Here is a 25836-nt window from a genome sequence, read left to right as displayed (position 1 = left end):
CCAGTTATGTGGATGAGTAAGCACAATGCTACTCCGGCAAATTTTGAGAGCTCAATGCATGTTAATTAAGTGAATGAATAAAAACCTTCAGATCGCAGTTATAGAAGGAAGCTTTCAGGTTCCTAATCACTTTTTAATTGCTTCTATTATAAAGCCTAGATCTTTAGATACTGCTCTGTATGCAGGTTGGAGAAGAGACAAAAGTTAGACTCCTGGAGTGCCCAGAGGCAGTAGCAAGCAAAACACTGGATTCCTTGCATAGACCATTCATCTCAATGGAACCAGGAGAGACTTTGGACAATGCTCTCCTGGCTGTGCCTACCTCACATTCCTCCCATCACCTACTGCCCAAGACACAAATGCATGCCAGATCTCTAGCAGACCTTCTTTCCTATTTCAAAAAGTATAAAAACAAAAACAGGCTTCTGATTAAAGATGCCAGCTTGACTACACATGTTAACCTCTGCACCCTTTAAAAAATTCCAACAAAATGGCTGTACAAGAATGTTTCAAAGAGGCAAAAACCCACAATGAGAACAGGATAGAAGATGACAGCATAAAAAATCTAAAAGCCAAAAATCATGGTAGTAGTAACTCTCTTGGTAGACTTGAGAAAGGTAAAACCTAAATAGCAGCAGGAAAAACCCACGAGCAAAATGATTACTCTCCAGAGACCCAAAAAGTTCAGGAGGTGGTGGCGCTCACCACCCCTGAAAGTGAGGATAAAAGTGAGGCTAAAAACAGCAAGATGGTACAAAAAGTATGTTTAGGAAGTAATTAGATCCCAAGTGACCTCACTATGAGCAACCAGGGTACTACTTCTCCCACGCTATGGAAGAAGAGTACTAAGGTCCAATGTATTAGTCCATTTTCACACTGCTGATAAAGACATACCTGAGACTGGGTAATTTATAAAGAAAAAGAGGTTTAATAAACTCATAGTTCCATATGGCTGGGGAGGCCTCACAATCACGGTAGAAGGTAAAAGGCACGTCTTATATGGCAGCAGACAAGAGAGAAGGAGAACCAAGTGAAAAGGGTTTCCCCGTTATAAAACCATCCAATCTCGTGAGACTTATTCGCTACCACAAGAACAGTAGAAGGAGAAACTGCCCCCATGATTCAATTATTTCCCACTGGGTCCCTCCCATAACACAAGGGAACTACCGGAGCTACAAATCAAGATGAGATTTGGGTAGGGACACAGCCAAACCATATCATCCACCCTCAGAGAGGTGCGGTAAAAGGCCCAGGTAAGGGTAGAGTATCTTGACAAAAACAAACTGATTCAGTATCTGCTTTTTTGCAGGCCAGCCCTCAAGCTCCTTTCCCCGACTCAGTTCCCAGAGCTTTGGCTGCTAGGTTCACACCCTGAATATTTATTTTTGGGGAATCTGACCAGAAAAAAGAAAAGATATAAGGCTAATTGGGAGAGCAGAGGGTATAACGAAAATAGCCCAGCCAGATCACTCTAACCTTAGGAGGATTAAAATGAGGGAATATAAGTGAAGCTAATATAAGTAAAGCTACTATAATCAGCATCTGTATTTTCATCATCTTTATTTTCAATCAGAAAATAGTTACTGAAGATATTTCCCTCTATATACATATCAGAGTTTTCCTAGGCAGGTAGGAGCCTCCAGACTCTATCAGAAACAAAGCAAAAGGGTCACCAAAATCCCAGCCAGAGACCATGAAGTAGCCTCAGCACAAACAAGAAGAACTTTTTACTCTCCTGCTTTTACTCAGAGCAAGGCGCACATCAAAAGCACATGCCTGCTGAGTTCCAGGGGCCTGATCATTCTCATGCATTTCTCCACCAAGATTTTATAAAAATGAAGCCGGCGCTGCTGCATTATTTATACACGGCTCATGTACTGACATTGCCAGGCCCCCACTTTCAAGGGAAACCTTTTGTTCTCTGCTTAGGGAAGGCTGAACCTGGAGAGTCTCAATCGAACCAGCTAGTGAAGAACAGAATAATTAGAGCTGAGAGTGAGGATAAATTACCAAGATATTCCTAGCTGCAGCCTTTGGTACATCACAGGCCTCTGATGGCTCTGTTTTTCCAAGCCATGCAACAGACTGAATTACCAGCCCTGAAGATACAGCTTGTGGGGAGATAAAATGACTTGGATTGGATTGCTAATTGTATCAACAAAGAGACCAAGAAGGCCTTAATTTCTGAAGAAATACCATTGCACCAATCGGAGCAGCTTCTGTTAAAGAGCTGTCAGATTTCAGACCTGTTACTATTGGCTCTGTACTTCATCAAGACTTGCTGACAGGCCTGTGACAGGCCGAAATAATATATACAATGATGCAACACAGGGCAATATTAAATTGCCTTTTCGGTCAGACTTGCCGATAACATGATTCAAACGTGGCCATGACAATATGGGGAGCATGAAAGAACTGAATAAATAATCGAGTTGAGGGAATTTTCCCATGCCACCAAAAGAAAGAGATCTAAGAGTCAGAAAACAAAAGATCTTAAAGTTGCCACCAAAATATTCCAAGATTGCAATGAAGCCTCTGGATTCACAGATTTGAATCTGTCCCCTAAAAAATAAGGACGCTAATAATTACAGGCAATATGAGAAAAAGGAGGGAAGGAGAGAAAACAAGTGACAGCTTATTTAGTCCCTATTATATGCCAGGCATTATGTAAAGGAATTTTATGTGAGTTACCGAATATCACAACAAACTTGTGAGGATACTATTATTAGTATTTCCATTTCACAGAAGAGAATACTGAGGCTCAGAAGGTTAAGTCATTGGAGGTTATATCATTAGGAAAGAGGAGGACAGAAGTTCAAAACCTGCCCTGATCAATTAAAAATCCATGCTTGTTAACTACATACTTATTCAGGCCCGCTCAGGGAAAGATATTTACAAAACATTGCAAAGGCCAGTTACTCCAAGTGAAAAAGTACAGTAATTTTGAGGTATTTAATTTCTCGTGTTTATCTTGTCTGTTATCTCCTTTTCTTAATAAAGGAAAAATATGAAAATAAAACAGATGGAAGAGCTCAAGAAACACAGAGCTGTAGGAAGCAAAGAGTTAGTGCCTTAGGTTTGCTGTGAAGATGTTTTGGTAAAAAAGGGTGTTCGGGAGATGCGTGCCATAGGCAAGGACACAGGGACAGCAATGAGATGTTCTCTCAAGTTGGGAAAATGAGGTCCGGTTTTGAGAGTTCAGCTGTAAAGTCATTCCATAATAAGCAATAGTAAAATATCCAAAATTATCAAAGCAAACAAACAAAAAAAAAAAAACCAATGGCTTCCAGAACATTCAGAGCTCACAGGAACCATACTGAAAGCATTCAGATGGTTAAAGAAAGAATGTGTCAGGAGGATGATTAGGCTGCAGGAGACCAGAAAAAGAGGAAGAAGCAGAATTAGAAGCAGAGGCAAGTGCAGAGCAGGGAGGAGGAGGACTGGGCCAGGTGGAAAGAACTGCATGTGCCCAGGGCTGGAAGTGAGGCAGCAAGGGGCCACACCCGTCTCAGCAAGAGCCTTGCTGTGCACACCTCAGAAGCTGAGTGTTGCTCTGGCATGAAGGAAAAAAGCAAAAGAGCCATTTATTTCCCTCCTCCCTCTTTATCTCTCTCCTTCCAAAAATATTTATTAAGCTCCTACTATGTACCAAGCATAGATATTATCTCTTCCCTCATGGAACTTAGAGTCTGGTAAGAGAGAAAAATCCATGAAGAGCTCACTCTAATAATCACTATGAAGGATAAGTATAATGAAGAAATATTATAGGGCGTCCATAGAGCTTATGGTATCAAAGGACATGTAAAAAGATAGGGAGAGATCTGTTAAAGGATACACAATTACAGCTAGGCAGGAGAAATAAATTCTGTTCTATACCAGCAGTCCCCAGCCTTTTGGGCACCAGGAGACAGTTGTGTGGATGACAATTTTTCTATGGGTAGGGGGTCAGGAGGATGGTTTCAGGATGAAACTGTGCCACCTCAGATTATCAAGCATTAGATTCTCATAAGGAGTGTGCAACTTAAGATCCCTCACATGCACAGTTCACAACAGGGTTCCTGTTCCTTTGAGGAGCTAATGCCACTGCTGATCTGACAGGTGATGCTCAGGTGGTAATGCTCACTAGCCCACCACCCACCTCCTGCTGTGCAGCCAGACTCCTAAGAGGCTACAGACCAATACCTGTATAATACATTATCATTAACCCTAGTCATCCTACAGTGGTATAGAACCCCATGGGGTTGGGGAACCCTGTTCTATACCACTGTAAGATGACTACAGTTAACAATAATGTATTATACAGTTTCTATTCACTAGAAAGAGGATATTAAACATTCCCAACACAAAGAAATGAAAAAGGCTTCAGATGGATAAGCTAATTAATCTGATCACTATGCATTATATGTATGGAAACATCGCTATGTACCCCATGAATATGTACAATTATTATTTGACAATTAAAAATAAAGTTTAAATTTAAAAAAAAATCTCTACTTTGCTTTAGATTCCTTCATTAAGGGAGCAAAGACCTGGGGTCAATGGTTTCCATCAAGCATCTGTCTACTCCTACAGTTTTCAATGGCAGACCCTGTGGCTAGAGGCCATTAAAATGGGGCTGCCTTGTGATGGCAACATCTTCAGACCCCCAGCCCTTGGGGTTTACTCCTGCCTTTCCCCTAGCCTCTTCTCCATTCTAGTAATGTTGCATTTCTCACTCAATTATTTCAGGCTTATTCTGGCTTCTTGGACCTGAGGCTTGATCTCAGCCTTTGCCTCTGGCCATCTGAAGACTCACTAGTTCTTCCGAACCCCTTTGCTTCATGGTCCCATGCCCTGGTGCTGGCTTCCTCTGCAAGGTCTACCTTAGTGTATATTTGAGGTTATTGGTACCAAGACCTATTCCCAATCATAACTATTTCCCAGTGTCACTCAGAAGAGAAAGAAAACATACGTACCTATCTCAGTCTGACTCAGATAGGAAAACATTTCTAAACATTTTATAAGCTCCAATATTAAAATACCTCTTCCAGTGTCAACTCATTTTGGCCTACCCAATTATGGGACAACACAGTGTGTATCAATAAGGACAGTGGTGTCTATATAATCCTTATCTTCCAACATTCTTCAGTCTTGATGGCATTCCTGACTTGCCATTTGTTAAGTTCAGTACTGAGCTGACACAAAGTTATCTAGAATGTGCATAATCGGTAAGCCTGGGATCTAGTGCTACAGACAAGAAATAAGTGAAAAACAGCAAAGCTATTCTAAAGCCACTAGTTGAGATGTGGGGAGCAAGGAAAAGCAAGTTATCATATTAATACATGGTCATCCAAGGCTGCTCTGCCTTAAAGAGATAATGTATGACTCCTGGCAAAGGATAAAAGAGAGACTGAAATAGTGTCTACCAATTGGCCTAGTGCATTTCAATTCTTTTTGGCTATTAGGGCCCTTTATGATGAATTGCTGTCCTCTGGAGCATCTAAAAAAATCATCTTAACTTGAGAATATTCTTCAATGTAAATAAGCACATGAACAAATTGTAAAACAAATATTTCCTTGATAAGCTAGGATTATCTCCACAAATTCTCAGTAATAACTATACTATGCCATAGTGTAGCACAGTACCTAGCAAGCTGTGGTCACTCAACAAATATTCTTTATCTTTTATGAGACACTGACAACTCTAAGAGGTACTGAAAAGCATTATCATTTCCCTCATACTAAAGATCCTAAACTGCTCTCCTTGATTTTGCTCAGTGACAGCATCTGCAGATATTTGATACCTCAACCCCCTGAGAATATTTAGCAGATCTTAGGGTTCTATCTTCTGTTTCTATCAATTTTGGTTTAGGGTCTAGAAATGACGCCAGTCTTTTCGCATAGTGCAAAATATAAAAGCACGAGAAGAATTCTTTCCCTCTTCCTATTCCTGTCCTTGTCAGGCCCACTGTGCTCCAGGTGGCTATGACTGTCATCATGACAACGGCCATAAGTGAAGGGCACCACTTCACATAAGTGAAGGTGATGCTCTTCTCAGATATGATGTCAACTGTACCATCACCTAAGGAACGGCCTACTCACATACCTTTCAGAGCAGAGAATTTTAACATGAACAGTATCCCTTTGACACAAAGCAGAAAGAGTCAGATTAAGATTTTCCACACAAGACAAAGAGGTAAAAACACTAAAAGGAAGTTGGTGAAGTAGAAGTATATACCTGAAGATTTCGTAGCTTTCAAGACGTCCTGTCTCTAAGAAAGGAAGGGTAGGAAAAGAGGGAAAGGAAACAGAAATGGAAAACAAAAACAAACAGGAAAATGGCCTTAAAATTAGGTTTTCAACATCTTTCAGGGATCAGATCCAGAAACTGGCAGAAACAATACATCAGCTCTTCAGAAGGAGAATACATTCAGACTTGCTATTAAGGTCAAAAACATGACAATTTTGTGACTTAGCCATTTAAGAAATTCTTGTATATATTATCTGGTCTCAAGGGATTAACAGTCTGTCAGCAGAGGAGAGCACCATATTATTTAGCTAATACGGGTAGAGCTAGAGTTGGAACTAAACAATTAGCTGCAGAGTCCATGCCTTTAACAACTATACAAACTACCTCTAGAAACATACCCTGTGCGTGATTGGTGAATTTTATGAGTGAAATACAAGATATTTAAGAGAAACAACAGAGGAAGAGGGCAACTCTACCTGGGAATATTAAGGAAGCTTCACTTAGGAGTAGCAGTTTGAATTGTGAGTACTGAAATATGAGTAGGAGTTCACCAGGTGGACAAAGGTTGTGGAGGATACATTTCAGGCAGTGGACCAAGGCATTCAGTTCAAGCATAATCCTGCCTCCAGATGTGAAATGGAATAACTGAATCTCCTAAAGACTCTTCCAGACTTTTAGATTTTAGTGCTGCTATGAAGAAGGCATTACAGAGTACAGTTTGGATCAGACATGGTGAAGCCATCATTCACTAGAGAGTAAGATATCCTCCTTGCTCTTCATTTTCTTCATCTGTTAAGAAGGGTAATAGTAGTAATTAACTCATAAATTCATTAAAAGGTTAAGTGCTGGGTTAATTCACATAGCACATGCCCAGTAAAAAGCAGCTGTTCTTGTTCCCATTGTTTTCCTCAGCATCAACAACATCATCATCTCTTAGCTACTTCTGAGAAAGAAAATACTAAAAAAGAAATGTTCAAATGAAAACCCACTTTAAGACACTAAGAACACTACAGGGAACTGAGATGGGTTGTCAGCTAATTTGATAGCCATTATCTGAACTAAACTAAGTGAAATATGACATAAGCAATCCAGTTCAGCTTGCTCAAGTCAACATAAAATTGAGTTAAGAATCAAATTCTTGGTTCATATCTTGAATTTGTAAACCAATACTGGGCCCAAACTGTGCCCTCCTGCACAGTTAGAAGCAAAACCACTTAGAATGCTCTAGCCATTCACAGAGAGATTCACTGATTCCCAAACAGATTTCTGCCAGCACTCAGCATGGCACCACAGAAAGAGAGAGGTGAGTACTGAGTCTTCTCCCTTCATTAGCTCGGAGGGTAGATGGGAAAATAGACATATGGAGGAAATACAAAAAGTATTGTAAGAAAGTTTTAAATGTGGGTACATATATAAAGCTTTATGGGAGCACAAAGGCTACAGAAATTAGCTCTATGGAGGTTCTGGGAACTTCAATAAACAAATACCAGAGAAAAACGCAAAACGTCCTTGAAGTGTGCATCCCTAGGAATCTAGGATAGAATACTGAAGTTTTCCCTTGTTTGCCTGTTCTCTGGCTGAAACAAACTCAGTGTCTGGAATGGGTCACGCTTCCATTCACTTCTGTACTTGGTCATGCACTCCTGAAACATCTTCACCTTTCTTAACCTTGGTAAATCCTAATCACCTTCTGGTGTCAATTCCTCTGGGAATTCATCCAAAGGTGTGTTATTTGCCCTTCCACTGTGCCTTAATTGCTTCCTATCATAGCATTTATTACATTATGATCACCTGCTAAATTATTTCTCTCTCCCATGCTACACTGCACACTAGATGCAGGAATGGTACATCCTGCATTTTAGTCTTCCTAGTAAGAAGGACACATTGTAGATGTTTAATATTTACTGAATCAATAGTTATCACTGATGTCTTCTTTGACCTACTACCACATACATAAATATCTATTTTATTTTTGCATAGAAAGTCTACTATGAGTGTTGAACTGGAGCTCTACCTTTGTGACTCAGTCCATAAATTTAGTTTTTAAATGAGTTCATATTAAAAACAAACAAAACCACCCATAAACAAAAGAGATCAGAGGCCCCTACTCAAATGTAAATCAATACGCCTGCTAAACTAAATGACGAAAGGAAGCTGCCTGCCTGCTATCCTTTTTAATTTGTAAGAAGGAGCTTTGTGGGGTTTCTCAAATATGAAAAGATAAAAGTGCACTTGGAGTGTACATGCTCCTTTTTTATCTCCTTTAGAATTACCATGTGTTTTTCTAATTGAGAGAACTCTTAGGGCTTATTTAAAAACCAGATATGAGGGGAAAAAAATAAAAAACATGGCCTAAATTCAATCTAATTCTCTTGTGTATCATTTCCGTTTTTTTTTTTTTTTTGAACCTTGCAAAACAGTTTATAACAAATAAATTATGTCTTATAAATTAAGCAACTGGAGAAACTGAGATGGGAATGGTTGATGGCAGGCTTTAAAGGACACTGCCGCATATCACGTGGGGTCACAGTATTCCAGTTACCCACCAGCCTGGCTGGATCGACTAGTTTTAATGGTGTGAGACATATTTCTCAGTACATCTAAAATCAACGATCACTTACTAATTATACCCAGTCCAAGTTTTTTTAGGCAAAAGACCGTAAGTTGAGAGAGTAGTATTCAATGGTTTGGAAATATAGAACAAAAAGGAATGTCAGATGGAAGGGAGAATTATGCCTATGGAAGAGAAGGATACGGAATAATGGAATAACCATCTTTAGGAGGAGAAATATTTTCAGTTAAAAGCAGCTGCTTTTCATTTCTATGAAAGCAATGAGCATAAATTTCAGTAAGGGAGGGTTTCGATTATCTGAGGAAAAGTTGCCTAACTTGTAGGGCTAGAAGACATGATGACATGGAATGGGAGAAGATGACAGTCTTCTTTAAAAGGATCTTTAAGGAAAGGAGAGTTCCATCATTTTAAGGTGGCTGGGGAACTGTCTGGCTTTACGAGAGGTGAATGGATTACACAGATGATTTCTGGTGTTTTTGTTAGTATTGTTGTTACTGTGGTTCAACGATTCTGTGGTTCATTTCATTTACTATAAAGCCAGTCTCTTCAATCTCAACAAAAGTACAGTATTAAAGAATAATGTTTCTGGGAATTTCAAATTTATGAAAACAGTTGTGCCTAATTTATGGTCTTGTTTAAATAAAAACACACAAGTTCCCTTTTAAATTTCAATTAATTAAAATCTATTGAGTGGCTATGAGGTGCAAATTCTATGCAAGGCGTCAGGCACACAGAGATAAGGCACAGTCCCATTCAGTACTCTGGAGGAGAGTAAATGAGCCCATCCATTACTGCACTGTAGCTGAAATATAATAAGTAACATTAAAGAATTACAAACTGCCATGAAGTGACAAAGAATTAAGAGACAACATCCAGTTGGTCTGTCAAGTGCAAGGAAAAATAGAAGGGGAGAGTAGATTATGAAGTAGATATAAAAAGTTCATAAGATGGTAAACATTAAAACATTATAGACAAAGGTGCAGAACCGTGGATATTTAAATCACGCGTTGGAACAGGGGCTGGCCTCGTCCAGAACAAAGCCAGGTGTACTGAGGAAATAAGAAAACTTGAAAGTTGTTTGGGGTCATGCAAGTGACCCAGTATGTAAATTTCTAAATGTGAGGCAAAAGATATTATCCCGGAGTCAAGATAAATTCATTTTCAAATATTTTCCCCCTCAATTGAAATACATCATACTAAATTGTGGTATTAGTTTTTAAGAGAATTCCTAATACTCAGAAGTTACAATTTAGACAATTAACTGATATGTGCCAACCACAGGCAAAACTTTTGGTTTCCCAGGGACTATAATGAATCCACAGGGAACTAATATGAGCTTTGATTGCCTGGTGGAAGAACAGCTAACAAGATGAACTTGGCACTTTGAGTGTTTAGGAAAGTTGTCACAATAAGTATTGGACTCTGAAAATTGTTTCCAAAGCAGAAGGAAAGGAACACCAACATTAGCTATTTTTTAAAAATCTATGATATGCCTAAACATGAGCACTGGCTAATTCTGCAGAATTCGTAAAGCATTCTGGGTTATATATTGAAACAAAGAAGGAAATGAGTAAGTTCCCAGCTGATACTTACCTCCCAAGTAAGCAGCCAGAATGTTTTAAGATGTTGTGTGGTCTGATGGAAAGGGCAAACGCTTTGCAAACAGGCTAACTTGGATTGAAATCCCAGCTCTGCCACTTGTTATGTGAATAGTCTTGGGCAACTCTCTGAAACTCTCCATTTTCTCACATCTACAATGGGGGTAATAACACTGAACTAAAAGCCTTGTTGAGGAATAGACTATAGTCAAAGGACCTCCTGGCACAGCAACTGACCCACACACAGCCTCAATAAACAATAGCTACTATCAGTAGCAGTCACATTTCTTCACTTTAGCCTGCCACATTTAAACACACACACACACACACACACACACACACACACAAGTACTAAAAAGACTTCTCCTGAAATCTTTGCATCAAATTTTATGGATAATCTCTCATTAAATGGCCTCTTCTAAAACTCCAGTATCTCTCCCGGACTGGTCAGAGGCCATGTGGGAAGGGTGGATTTTACATCACTACTTGATTTTCCTGCCAGCCTATAAATTGCCTCAGATTCCCTCAAAACAGTTAGTTCCCTTGAGCCTAATACTACTCTAGACTGAGAAGGGATCTGAAATATTCATGTATTTAGTGACATTTATGTAAAAACTCCAAACAGATCATTTTAAGTTACATATACATCCCCTTACCAGTGGACTACAGCAATCACTGACATGTGCATATATATAACCAGATATAATCTCCAGAGCAAGATGCATTCTGATAATTTATAATATGTGTTAACATGAGTTAAGCATTTCCCTAACTCTTCCCCCCAAAGCAGTCACTAGACCCATTGTTTTGAAAGCAGTATCAAGGCAAATACATTTTCAGCCCCTACCTATAATGCGTACACAGAATTTCATTATACTCTTTGCTGTTGTGTATGTTTGAAACTTTCCAGAGAATGGGCCAGTCTAAAGTGGTGCACACTGTGTGCTTAGCGCAGTGCCTGGCCTGTGATGACAGCTCTACCACTGGGCCAGTTTTGTTACTGTCGTTATAGGGCAGGAGTGGGTTTATCTCTGTACCCACACTTTTTATATTCTGGTTGACTCTGTCTACAACTGGCTCCCAAACACCAATCTAGCAGAACACCCAATCTGGTGGTCACAGCAGGCATCTTCATACATAATAGAAATGAAAGCACAGGGATCCTCAGGAAACAATAAAAATGTGCCACCCGTTCTATATCCCAATAACCATGAGGAAGAAGTGAAACTGTCAGGAAGGTAGAGGACCACGTATGAAGGATAAGGAAGAGCAAAGTCTCCAGGATGGCATCCTAGGGTCTGGATCCTTCTTCAAAGACAAACTCAGCATCTGAAGTTCCTCCTCGGCTCTAATTAACAATGGGTCAGGGAAATGAAGGCCTGTGGCGTAGTGTCATGGGAGAGTTTGGACAGAACTTGTAAACACCCACCTCCTGACCTTTGTCCAAGGACAGTGGCCTTAGGCAGTGGTAAACAAAGATCATCCCCAAAGAGCTAATTTCAGTCCTATTTATAACAGTAAAAGCCAAAGTACTTTCCCTTCCTGTGTTGTGACAAGACAACACAAGGCTTTCTGCACCCCTGTCATTCAACTTTACCCAGTCTCCAGGCACCGGCTGAGATCTACAAAAAGAAGTGTTGCTCTATGCCAGGGAAATCCTATCCTGTGTGAAACTTCCCAGAGAAGGGAGGTGGCATAAAAGCAAATTCAGGAACTCTTCATTCACTTACTCTCATTCATTCATCCAACAATTTATTCATTTCCTTGACAAACGTTTATGTAGCACCTCCTACCTAACAAGCCCAGGGCAGAAGACGAATGAGATGAACATGCTGCTGTTCTAGGGGCCATGGGCAGAAAAGCCAGAAATTAGACAGTAAATCACAAAAATAACTATAGAGTGACAACCATGATCAATACAATGAGGGGCACTTGAGGGGGTTCTAGTCTAGTCCACGGGCTTGGAAAAAGTTTGCGGGGGGAAGAGGACTGAAGTTGAAATTTCAAGGACAATGAAGAGACAGCCCCATGAAACAAAAGGGCAGACAGAGGGTAGTCACCGTGGGAAGAGAACATAAGGAAGAGCAGGGACAGACAGAATGTGGGGTGACTGAGGGACGGTGAAGTCAATGAAGATAGAAAGAGGCAAGGGAGGATGTGCAGACAATTGTGGGTGATGAGGCTAGAAGTGCTACAGGGGTCAGACATCAAGATTCATCGTCCATGGTAAACACCAAGGAGTCCAAACTGAGGGTGGTAGGGAGTCAATGATGGGATTCAACCAAGATGCTGTCATGATCAGTTCAAATCCCAACTGTGCCACTTCTCACCAATGTGACACCAGGCCAGCCACAGTCTCTCTGACTACATCTTCCCCATGAAGTCAGCTCCTCCCATGTCCTCGCTCACTCAGTGCACACACATTGCTTTCTCGTGTGTCTCCTTCGTGTTGGCCACTGTCTCAGGCAATAGGATGCAGCAGTGAATGTGACAAAAATCTTTGCACTCCTGGAGCTTACAGTCAAGTTGGGGCATCAGACAATATGCACACACACACACATACACACACACACACCTGCACACATGTGAAGGAGGAAATAAGCAAGTGGTAAAGAAGAAAGTGGGCCACCTTTGGGCAGGGTGGGCAGCAAAGGCCCACTCTGAGGAGGTGACATTGAGCTGAGGCCTGAGGAATAGGAAAGGCCCTGCATAACAAGGAGACACGGGCAAAGGGGAGAGTGGCTGCAAAGAGGCAAAGCGCTTGCCCATCTGGGCAAGTGAAGCTGAGCACAGAGCATGAGGGGCGGGCAAGGCTAGCAAGAGAGGTGCGTCCAGAAGGTGCAGGGCCTCCATGGCACAGGGATGTCACTGCACAAACCTCAGGACTGGTCTGTGCCACGATCAAAGTTGCATTTTCAGATCCCTCAGGGATCTTCAAATGGAGGGGCTGGAGGGGCAGGAGTAGAAGTAGTGAGATCTAAGAGGGGGCTTCTGTGTTTCCTTTTGTCATTGGACATACACGTTGCATTTTATTATTCCCCAGCTACTGGCTTCAAAGCCTCTGGCAAAACCTCAACCTCTTTGTGCCTTAGTGTCCTCATAACATCCACTAACTCACATTGGGCTGTTGTGAGGATTAAATACAAGTCGTCATTTGTAAAGGATACTAGACAGTGCTGGGCTAAGCTCTCCATGTATCTTGGATATTCTCATTGACTCACTATTCATTTCCTGTCCATTGCTGCTGCTGGATCCTGAGCACCTCATCTTTATCTGCCCCGCATCTGTCCCAGTGTTTATACTAGGTACTCTGTCTAGGAGTTGTAAATTTTTGCCTGAAGACTTAAATTGGCCCAAAGATATATTTTGTTTGGCTGATGCAAAGACTTCAAAATGTATAACTGTGAATGTCTTTACGTTGGCAATATAGACAATGTGTGTATCCCCCCCTCAAAATTCCTATGTGGAAACCTAATCCTCAAGGTGATGGTATTTGGAGGTGGGGCCTTTGGGAGGTGATTAGGTCATGAAGAAGTAGGGCCCTTGTAAAATGGATCCCAGAAAGCTCATTTACTCCTCCCACCTTTTGAGGACACAGAGGAGATGGTCACCTATGAACCAGGAAGTGAGCCCTCACCAGACACAGAATAAATTGGTGCCTGGATCTTGGACTTCCTAGCCCCAGAACAGTGAAAAATAATTTCCGTTGTTTCTAAGCCACCCAGTCTATGGCATTCTTTAAGAGCAACTCAAAAGGATTAAGACAGCTGGGTATGCCCTCTCTAGTTCCCTTGGGTCCCTCCCCACCCTGTCTTGTCGCATATCTGCCAGACTGTTAAGTGTGTCCTGACTCTGCAGGCACTCACTTGTGACCCCAAATAAACATCAGGTGAACGCTTAAAAATGCTAATGCTTGGAATGTCTGTCATAAATACAAATGACACAAAGCCACACTAACCATTCACTCGCCTCCCTCCAGACCTCACCGGTACAATGAACCACAGAATCTGACTTCCCAATTTTTTTCATATTGTCATTCACCATATATTTACTGAATACCTTCTAGGTCTTAGAAACTGGCAGAAAAAGACACAAAGTCTGCCTTAACTGAACTTATAATTTGGTGCCCATGAACAATGATACTGTAGAGTTTTCTTGGGTACAAAAGTGTATGGATAGTAAATCATAATAGGGAGTTTAAGCCTTTTGAACAGATTATCTTATTGTGTTTTAATAATAATCCCATGAAGGTAGACAGGAAAAGTAGGTTACTCTGTTTTGAAGGTAAACAAATCAAGGATCAAAGAAGCTAAGCACGTTGTCCAAAACGAAACAAATAATAAATGGCAGATCGTGAATTCACGTTTCTGTCACTAACAAAAACACTGCAAGCAGGGAAGGGTTAACTCCATTTGTGTAATAACCCATAAAGTTTCCTCCCTAAAGCATGCTACAGATCTAGAATTTAGAAAGTAAAACTGACATCCAAGCACTGACCAGCGCGTGGGTAACGTAACCTACACTGGCTTAGACGGTGGGAAAATCATGACAATTGGGCTGGTGAAGAATGAGAAACTTGAGTTTCCAACGGAGTTCTCATTGTGTCTATGTGCCACCAGTGACACATCTGGAAATAAAAGAGAGAAATCAGGAAACAGAATGCAACCCCTGCTTTGCCAGGAAATTTACAAAAACATATTTTTGGTTAAGGCAAAGAGATTTTGCTAGGTGGTACAATGCCAGACAGACAGTCTCCATGACCCAGTGAGAGCTGCTCCAGAGGGACCCTCTCTGGTATTCCCCGTGAAGGCCTGGCATACTGAGATCATTGCAGCCACCACCACAGGCAACCTGTGCTCCAGACACATGAGGCCTGGAAAATACATCATCATCCTTGAGAGATCCAGCAGCCTCAACAATTCTGAAAACGCCCTTTTGGGATATGAACACTACTCGAGGCTCCTTGGCCTTCATTTAATTTAAATCAGTGGTTCTTAATCAGGGACATTTTGTCTCCCAGCAGATAACTGGCAATGTGGGGATATTTTTGGTTTATCTGGCTGGGGGTGGGGAGATGTGCTACTGGCAACTAGTGGGTAGAAGTCAGGGATGGTGCCACCTATCCTGTCGTGCACAATGGGACAGCCCTACAACAAAGAATTATCTGGCCCAAAATGTCAATGGTGCCAAGGTTAAGAAACTCTGATTTCAATGTCTAAAACTGATGGATATGCCCAGTCTTGGAGCTAGGCTCTACAGATACAAAGGTCAGTTGAATATGTCCTTTTCCTCAAGAAGTTCAGAATCTTGTGAGAGAGGTAATCATGTAAGGAAATAATCGTCATTCAGTGTGATTGGATTGAAAGCTACCCACAGTCTAGTGGTGAGCTCTGAAGTGAGAGAGCTCTCAGTCAGAACAATAGCTTTGTCATTTACTTATTAACTATGTGACCGCAGGCATGTCACTTAGCCTTTCAATCTCTTCTGAAACTAGGAATGGGAAATTATGATACTGATACTACTCCTACACCTATTCTTCCTACTACTATTACAGCCTCTACGAGAGAAGCACCACTATGACTACTACCAGAATTGCTGCTGCTGCTGCCATTACTACAGATGTGGAGCACCAGACAGACAGGAGGCACAGAAGACTGGGAAGCAGAGATATTTACAAACTCTGGAAACTGCCACCAAAGGGAAAGAACTTTTTTCTGCATACCCAGAACAATTTGTACACCACATGTGTGAGGAATTTTCCCACACTAACCGATACTCTAACTCTTCAGAAACCAACTGGGTGTCCCACGATTCAATTCTAAACTAACTACCTGGAGTAAAGGCAGATCCCAGAGGTTAAGGCTTTGGTCCAAGACTGCTCCTACTTTAGATGCCAATCAAAAGTCTAGGCCTTCCATACTTCTGACTAATCAGCTACATACTGGAGGTTCCCATAACCCCCTTTTTTCAGGTTTGGTAATTTGCTATAATGGCTCACAAAACTCAGGGAAAAACTCTACTTAAATTTATTGGCTTATTATAAAGAATGCAAATATAAATGAACAGCCAGACGAAGAGGTACATAGGGCAAGGTAAGTGGGAAGGGGTATGGAGTTTTCATGCCCTCTCCAGGCACCTCAACTCGTCCATCAACCTGGGAGCTCTCTGAACCCCATCTTTCAGGGATTCTTAGGGATGATACATCACATAGGCATGCTCGCTTATTAACTCAATCTCCAGCCTGTCTCTCCTCCTGGTGGACTGGGTGGGTGTGGGGAGTGGGGCTGAAAATTCTGAGCTGCTAATCATCACATGGTCTTTCTGGTGACCAAGTCCCATTCTAAAGCTCCCATTCTGAAGTTCAGGAGCCCGAGAGTCGCCTCGTTAAAGCAAAAGATGCTCTATCACTTGGGAAACCCCAAGGGATTTAGGAGCCCTGTTAGGAACCAGAGTCAAAGTCTAAATAGTACAACAAAAGATGCTCCTAGAACCCCGATCACTCTGGAAATTACAACTTTTAGGAGCTCTCTGTCATGAACCTGGAACAGAAACCAGAAATATATTTCTTATTAGTCACAGCACGAAAGAGAAGAAGGTATGTCCCTTCTTCATCTAATCTCCATCTTGCTGCCTTGAAGGAAGCTGTGGTTGAAAGCCACTTTGGATCATGCAGAAAGGGGCATCATGTTAAGCACAGTACAATGCAGAAGCTACCTGGGTTCCTGGATGATGTCATGGAAAGCATCTACGTCTGGACTATCAGATAAACAAATAATCTAACTTATTTAAGCCACATCTAGTGCTACAGTCTAATAATACAGAAGTGTAGGAGTTAAAGGTACAGGCCAATTAAGAAAGAATCTTCTGCATTATGAGCAGAAGAAAGTCACATATGCAAAAATACAGAGTTGAAAGAGAATAAAGGGATCCATGGGGATTGATCCATGGTAATGTGACAGGAGGTGAGACTGGAGAGTCAGGGAGCACCTGGATCACACTGGACCTTATATTCCTTATACTAGGACTTTTTTCTTGCCAGCAGTCGGATGCTACTAAAGAGTTCAAATAGTTAAATAATATCAGATTTACATTTAAAGATAACACTAGGGTTGTATGAAGTATTGTTTTGGTGGGGGTGGAGAGGAGAGGAGGAGGTAGGAGGAGGTAGGTGACATGGGGGAGAAGTTGGAGGAAAGGCAAAGACGACTGGACCCAGGGAGCCCAGTTATGAGGACAATGGATCCCAGTGATATCTGACACAGTATCACAGACTGTCCCCCACTTAGGTAACAGTAATGGATATGGAAGGTATGCCATCAAGGTTTCTTGTTTGAGTTACCGGATCACAGCACCTTTACCATGATAGAAAACACAGAAAGAAAAGGAAATTTATTTAGGGAAAATGAGTTGAACCTGGGGTGTCAATGGGCCAGCAGGTAGGGCTACCCAATAAAAAGCTTGCCCTTAAGGCTGGAGCTCAGGTGAGATGCAGGGCTGATATTCACATAAGTCATTACTGAAGAGTGGTGTCTGAAATCATGGGAAGGCATGGCATTTTGTTGTACTCGGAGGGCACTGAGATATATGACCAACTGTATTCAGGTAAACCTGTACTAGCAAATGGAAAAAGTGTACCATCTCCTTTCCATGTTTATTGTGAATCAAGAGATTTTTTATTAAGTCTACATTCTAGAGGATAGAGACAGCTGGGCAAAGTCTCAAAATAGAAAAATGCTAGAAGAAAATGGGCCCTTATGAGAAACAATTCTCAGCTTAGACCACAGACTGCTCCTAAAAAAATTCCTGATTGGACCCAACCTTAAGTATGCATGCAGGGCCCATGAGCATACATGACACCTGCAAAAGCCATTCATGTCTTCCACTGTAATATGAAATGTCTCCCTGCACTGGGATTTTGCACCAAAAACAGACATGAAATGAATCCAAGTCCAACATTCAGGGTGGTTTGGACCAAAATGTACTACAGAGAACATTCAGATGTAGCTTTCAAGGTCCCTGGTGCAATACTTTGTTTTAAATAGAAGTAGGCGTTGACACCGCTGTGAAAGATTTGCCAGTGGCTCCAGTTATCACAGGGCAGAAAAAGCCAAGTAATTATTTTCTCCCCAATTATGGCTAATTCTCTGCAAGTTAATTCTTGGCTTTTCTAAAATGGGACCAGAAAATTAGCTCTTCACATGCAAAACTGAAGATACAGGACCCAGCAACAGCTTATGGCCTGGGGTTTATTCCTTATTACTTCTTAAAGTGTGAGGAGGGGGCAGGAAGTGGTGTTTTGACTTAGGCACCATTTAGCCAAGTGGAGGGAAAAATCTCCCTTCAGCTCTGAAACAGGATCATGTAGCTATAAAATTTATTGGACACAATTGAAGCAAGGGTGTTGGGTGAAAAGAATCAAAGAAAGAACTATGGGCTGAGTTCAGAAGGGTGTAACAAAATCTGCACCTGTTGTCACTCACTTATTACTCCAGATCTCCCAGGCAGCTTAGATTTAAACCAGACAGTCCTGAGGCCCAGCCTAGCCAATACTGGCCTATTTATTAGCACAGAGTAAAATATGTGTGTCACGTGTGAGTCGTGTGTCTGTGCGTATACATGCATATGTGCACACCTGTGTATGCAAGGATGCATATGCATGTATGCTGGAAATAAACTGAGAGACAAGGAGCCTGGAGGGGAATGAGACTGAAGAGTTGTATGTGTGTTGGGGGAGTGGGGAGACAGCAAACTTAGCCAGTAAATTACTTCAGCCTAGAAAATGCAGCTTCCAGATTCCCTGATATTTGCCATTTGAGGGTTATATTTTCATGTCGGTTTTGATCAAATCCCCAGAATAGTTTTCACAAAAGAAAAGCAATAGCACCAAATGAATTGAGTTGATTTGAAAGAAACTTACCCAAGGAAAAAAATCAAGAGGGAAAACTCTTTCTATAAAGAAATATCCCACTTGTCCTCTGAAGATCTGTTTCCACATGCACTTTAAATCTCCTCATGTATATTTATTATTTTTTAACCTCTACGTTTCTAAGATAGGAAAAAAAAAAACAGAATGATTGAAATTAACTTTACTAGGGCCACCAAGAGATTTACTTTGCTGAACATCAGCTCCCAGTCATCTATTGGCATATCACTTCTCTTTAATCTTTTACATTCAGTGCAGCCATACATGTGATTGTCTTGTACTTCAGTTTGCATGAAAGTGAAGAAAGCTATCTGCCACATGGGCGTGGTCACAATGAGTGGCCTGCTACTTGTCATATTTGCTGAGCAAGCCTAGACCAGAGAAAGTCCCAGCCAGAGAAAGGTGCACAGAAAGAATGGTAAGGTTTCCTCCTTTTTCACTCTAGTGAGAAAGGGCCAGGATTTTCACCAAGTTCTGGACAACAGAACAGACATAAGTGAGAGGGATCCTCATGCCACCTTTCGCATTCAAAAGCACCTCTGATGCTGCCATGTAGTCCACTCGGCACTCACTTGTACCAAAACCAAAAGGTGCCATCATAGACTTCGGAGGTGGGCAGTCCTCAGCTCAATTCCCAGCCACATGACCTTGGGGCAACATAATATGAATGTGTACTGAGTGCTACTGACATCTCGGGCACTATAGGATGCGTTATTTGGATTATTTCATTTAAACTTTTAAAAGCTATGACCCCATTTCTCAAATAAGATAACCGAGACTTAGAGAGTTAGACAAACCACCCCAAGGTCATGTGCACCTTTCTCAAATAAGATATGCTCAAAAGAACTGGGCAAGTAGGTGTTAATGAATCTCTCAATCACCTTTCTGATTTCTGTGTACTTATAGGCAAAGCCATACACACTGGCATCTAATTACTGTACCGAGATATTTTCCAACTGGGTAGTAGCATAGGGTGGCAGTTCAGTGCTTGGGTTCTGGAGGCAGACAGACCCCGGTATGAATTCCAGCTCCTATTAGCTGAGTCACCTTGGGCAAGTCATTTAATCACTATGAGCCTGAGTTTCCCTATCCATAAGGATGGGGGTTAAGTGATATAATATAAACATGGTAAACTCTCAACAAAAGTCTGGTTGTATGTTCCTCACTATTGTTAATCGATCCCTGAGTAATTATTAAGACTAGAAAATGTTTCATGATCCCTCTAGAATCACTTGCAGGACACCTGGAATCATAAAATCACAGAGGCAGAAATGACCATCAAGTCTCATGATAGCAGGCAGATGTGCCACTGTCATGCACTTGGCAAACATCAATAGTTGACTGCTCTTTCTCACTTAGCTGAGATTGGCTTCCCAGCCATCCTCCATACTGTAATCTGGACAGCAACTTCCAATCAGTAAGACGGAGAGCTAATCTATCTGCTGTCCTCAATCCAGTCCCACCATCCTACATAAGAGATGAGGAAGCAGAAGGTCACTGGAGTTAAGTGACTGGCTAAAGGTCCCCTATCTAGTAAGTGACAACCCTGGCCCCTGAACATAGACCACCTAACTCCTCATGCAGTGTTACTTCCATCTCCGACTCTGCCTCTCCAAGCTACCGACACATTTTCCAGGAAATGATGGAAGGTACTCTGATTGCCTCATCTTCTTCCTCGAGGCCGCACAGAAGGGTTGCTGCACTCAGCAGATTATGTGCCACTTAATTCAGACAAGCCCCCTTCTGTGACAGGTACAGAAGAAGTGGGGGGGGAAAGCATCTCTCAAATGTTTTGATTGAAGACAGAGACTATAGATGTTCTGGCCAACTCTGGTTCTCAGGAGTATGAGCAAAAAGAAGTTCCCCCAGTCCAGAGAGCCTGGACTGAAATTTAAGCTACAGCAATGTGAGTCATTTCAGCTGAGGAGGGGATGGCAAGGTAACCAACTCTTACCTCGGCCATCTCGTGTCTCGTTCGGTGATGAGTAAAGCAGTAGCTATGCAGTTAGTGTCACCAAGAGATCAGTCGCCGCCCGAGGCCATCTGTTTCTGTCAGGCAGGCAGATTCCCAGCATGCACTGGTTCCAACTGGATTTTTGTGGGGAGGGAGGCAGCAAGGGCCCCAGCTGCTGTCACCAGACAGGGAGGCGCCTTCTCTTCACCTCCGTCCTGGGTGCTCGCTATGGACCTGAGTTCCCAGCTGTCTTTGTGGCTAGAGTCTTTCCTTGCCTGACTCAGAATATTAAATGTGCCCTCTTTCCAAAGGGAGAATTGAAAACCTTTTTTGTGTGTTTGTTGACTCATAACTGTGATAGGAAGAGGTGGGTGAGGTAGAAAGTCAGGCTTATCCTGTTTGCAGGTGGCACAATCAGTTGAAAGATTTTTATGTCCCTCAAGTCCCCAACATGCTTGGCCTCTGAAAAAGGTTCCAAAACAAAATAATAATCATGATCATAATAACCAAAGCTGTATAAGCATTGCCTGGACTGGCTGACAGAAATGCAGGCAACTATAGTTTGTTTTTTTTGTTTTTTGTTTTTTTTTCAATGTTAATCTCATCCAAAGCAACTTAGATTGCCACAACCATCTCATCCATCCATTCAACAAATATTTACTGCAACCAACTAAGGTTCTAGACACAGTTTTAGGCACTGGGGAGCAAGCAGGCAGGTCCCTGACTTTTGGAGCAAAAGTAAACAAGTAAACGAAAGCAAAAGTAAACAAGTAAAAAAGTAAACAAGTGCCAAGAGGACATAAACATATTAAAGTAGGGGAGGCCTGTGAGTTAGAAATTCAGGGATGGCCTCTCCAATGGGGGAACTTCTGAGGTGAGACCAGGCTGGATAAGAATGACAAACACACTATCACTTTTTGAAATTAAAACATATTGTGAAATTTATTTTTCAGTCCTGAATTACTGGTATTTTTGAGGGTGAAATATTGTTATTCCAGACATCAGTCGGCAACTTCACTTATCCTCCCTGACTCTTCCCAACTCAATTCCTTCCTCCTTCCCCTCCCCTGACTCCCCTTCCCACCCGGGATACTCTAATGACAAGGCTTCCAGGATGCTCTATGCCATGGAGCTCCGCAATTCCTCTGCCCCAACACATTTCTGCTGGGGAAAGGGAGGAATTCAACCCCAGAAGAGCCATTTCTTCTGGACTAGAAAGGAGAGAAGTCAAAATTATGGGAACTGGGAGCTGCTGACTAAAAGCAGAACTGCCCAGAGGTGGTGGTGCTGGAAGCTCAGGTAGAAAGGGGTGGGAGGCAGACGTGATAAACGCCCTTCACCCTCCTCCATGCAGGAGATACTAGCTCTAAGGGTAATCCAAGACAGAGGGAATTGATTTAAAATGCAGTACTCCAGTGGTGCCCAGAGAAAAGTTTGGTATCACGTTCCTAAATTTTCATATTTGAAACTTATTCAATTTCGAAAATTTTAAAAATTATGAACTGTAAACACTCTTAAAAATCACATTCCTTGGAATTATGTGGAATAAACACTGAAAAACCAATTCCATTATTTGGCTCCAGTACCACCACAGGATAAGGAATCAGCTGATTTTCTGAAAAATGAAAAGAGCCAGAGGAAAAGAATGTCAGTCAAAGGGAACATTAAATTCAAAGAACCTAAGTCAGAAAAGAACATGACATGTTCAAGGAAACCAAAAGAGGCAGAGGTGGCTGGAAAACAGTGGGAAAAGGAGAGATGGTGCGTAACGAAGTAGAAGAATTAGACAGAGGCAAGAATCATGACCATGAATGAGAGCTCTAATTCCAATATCTACAGGAACACAGGCATAAGGCAGTGCCTGCAGAAGGAAAGCCAGGCAATGTGGTTTGTCACTGAAAGAGTAGCTCTAATTTTTCTACCAAAACAGAAAGCTCATTTCCCTTTCCCTCCCCTACTCATTATGCTCCCCCTGCCAGAAAAGCCTTCCCTTCACAAGTATAATGGTAAAGGCAAGATCTATATATCAGACAATTTGGGGGCAAATATCCACTTCCAATTTTCCAAGGTTAAAAAAGTACAGGAATGTGATAGATATGCCCAAAACACATTTAAAAGGCCACAAAAATACTGGAATCTATTCTAATTGTTCTGTGCCAATGTAATAATCACACAAATTCAATCAAATTTTGCTATGTCATCCAAATAATCCATGTTTCCCAGGTATTTCAGACACACTATACCTATATATCAGCTTTTACTTACCATTTATTGAGAGCCTAATGTATGCTACATGCTTTATATATGATATCGCTTTTATTGCTCACAAGCGTATTCTAAGGGAAGTAATATTGATCTCATTTTATGGTCAAGGAAACTGAAACTCAGAGATCTCAAGATCACATAGCGGATAAGGGAAAGAGTCCAAATTTGATTCTAGATGTCTTTGGTCTGAAACCCATGTTCTTTCCAATACAGCAAGAGCCTTTCTGAAATTGTGACTCTCTGAAGAGTAAAGCTCACAACCACTTTTACTGCTTCTTCAATGCCTACGTCCTTCACAACTGGCTTATGTGTGAAGCCCTCCTTGACCACTTCAACCCAAACAAATCATGCCTTCATTTGACTCTAAACAGCACTGAATGGTGCCTACCATCCATTTATTCATTGAACAAACATATCTTGAACACTTACTGTATGCCAGGTGTGAAAACATAATCGTCAAGACAAAGTCCCTGTCCTCAGGGAGCTCACAGTGCAAGGGGGAGACCAATAATCAACACATGAAAAAATAAAGCATTACCAGCACGAAACAAGCTGGAACTCAATTGCATATTTTCTTGGTTTTCTTTTTTTTTTTTTTTTTAAAAGAGATGGAGTCTCGCGCTGTCGCCACACTAGAGTGCAATGGCCCAATCTCAGCTCACTGCAACCTCTGCCTCCCAGGTTCAAGAGATTTTCCTGCCTTGGCTTCCCGAGTAGCTGGGATTACAGGTATGTGCCACCACGTCCAGATAATTTTTGTATTTTTAGTAGAGACGGGGTTTCACCATGTTGAGCAGGACAGTTTCAACCTCTTGACCTCGTGATTCGCCTGCCTCGGCCTCCCAAAGTGCTGGGATTACAGGTGTGAGCCACCGTGCCTGGTCTTATTCTTTATATGTATTAATTCTACTTCTCAAATGGGCTGTGAAGCTGCCATGTGCAAGCACTCTGGCGGCACCTGTATTTGCTATGGCATTTAGAATGGTACTGAAGACACACAAGTTCCTCACATATCTTCATACATTGATTATTAGCATCTTTTCAGATCTTGGCCTATCATGGTAATCATCTTTATTTGCCTATTCATTTAAGTCCTTCAGTTACTGCACACTGACTGTGAGTGTCCTATGTAGTAAGTACTGTGAATGATTTAAAAACAACATGTTGCCTCCCCTTGGAGGGCACCATAGCCTAGAGAGGGAGGCAGGCAGATGTCTGTGAATATGTGAGACAAGGTGGTAGAGTTGTGCAAAGGAAAAACCTGCTGAAAGGCTTCATGAAGGTGTAGGATTTATTTATTTATTTATTTATTTATTTATTTATTTATTTATCTTTTTTTTTTTTTTGAGATGGAGTCTCGCACTGTTGCCCAGGCTGGAGCGCAGTGGCGCGATCTCAGCTCACTGCAAGCTCCACCTCCCAGGTTCACGCCATTCTCCTGCCTCAGTCTCCCAAGTCGCTGGGACTACAGGCACCCACCACCATGCCAGGATAAGTTTTTGTATTTTTAGTAGAGACGGGGTTTCACCGTGTTAGCCAGGATGGTCTCGATCTCCTGACCTCATGATCTGCCCGCCTCAGCCTCCCAAAGTGCTGGCATTACAGGCGTGAGCCACCGCGCCTGACCAGGGGTAGGATTTAAAGAATGCATAGGAGTTTGCCAGGCAGGTCAAAGAAGGAAGGAAACTCCAGCTGGAGAAACAGAGAGAGATGAAAGTACCCGGCTTCCAAGGCATCTTTGGTGAGCCATGGTTGTGTGACCTGCCTGAAGCTGGGTGGAGTGGGAGATGCATATAGAGAAACAGGGACAGACCAGGAAGAGTATTCAGTGCTATGCTTAGGGACTCAGCTTTTTTTCCTAAAGAACTGCGGAGTCACTGAAGGGGTTTAATATTGGAGGATCATAATCAGACCTGTATTTTGAAAGAGGATCCCCCTGAGAAAAGTGGGCTGGAAAGCACAGGACAGGCTGCATGTGGGAAGACCAGTATGGAGGCTGTTGTAATTTACCAGGTGAGTGGCAGTGAGGGCCTGGAATCTACTGCTGGGACTTTTCCTCTGCATCCAACATTTTGATCTTCACAGTATCAGAGAAATCTGACATACTGAATGGTGTCCCCATTGGCACAAAATTTCAACATTCTCAGGTCTGTTACAAGGTGCCAAAGGAAAAAAAAATCAGATATGGGCAAACCACCTAGGAGAGGCTTCTGTGCTTCAGCTGCCACACTCCTTTGCCAAATAGTTTCCCAAAGATCATACCAGGTGTTCTGAGCAGAGACAAAGGCTTTTGGT

At 41.9% G+C, this 25836-nt stretch overlaps 2 protein-coding genes across 15 annotated transcripts in view; one reads left to right on the top strand and one right to left on the bottom strand.

Annotated features, from left to right (window-relative positions):
* MYSM1 (Myb like, SWIRM and MPN domains 1) overlaps positions 1 to 25836 on the top strand; it is a 922196-nt gene that overhangs the window by 129926 nt on the left and 766434 nt on the right. The window lies entirely within an intron of this gene.
* The window catches only part of FGGY (FGGY carbohydrate kinase domain containing), a 468393-nt gene that overhangs the window by 294436 nt on the left and 148121 nt on the right, over positions 1 to 25836 (bottom strand). Inside the window, exon 1 of one of the 14 annotated variants that reach the window (XM_050804153.1) lies at positions 21277 to 21495. The exons of the other annotated variants lie outside the window; for them this stretch is intronic. The gene's annotated coding sequence lies outside the window, so the exon portion shown is untranslated. Of the gene's footprint in view, positions 1 to 21276; positions 21496 to 25836 lie in introns of those variants that run through there. 14 annotated transcript variants of the gene reach the window in all.

This window comes from Macaca thibetana, chromosome 1, assembly GCF_024542745.1.
Source record: "Macaca thibetana thibetana isolate TM-01 chromosome 1, ASM2454274v1, whole genome shotgun sequence".
Taxonomy (NCBI): domain Eukaryota; kingdom Metazoa; phylum Chordata; class Mammalia; order Primates; family Cercopithecidae; genus Macaca; species Macaca thibetana.
The sequence above is the reverse complement of the archived record's forward strand: the minus strand, read 5'-3'. Positions and strand labels throughout refer to the sequence as shown.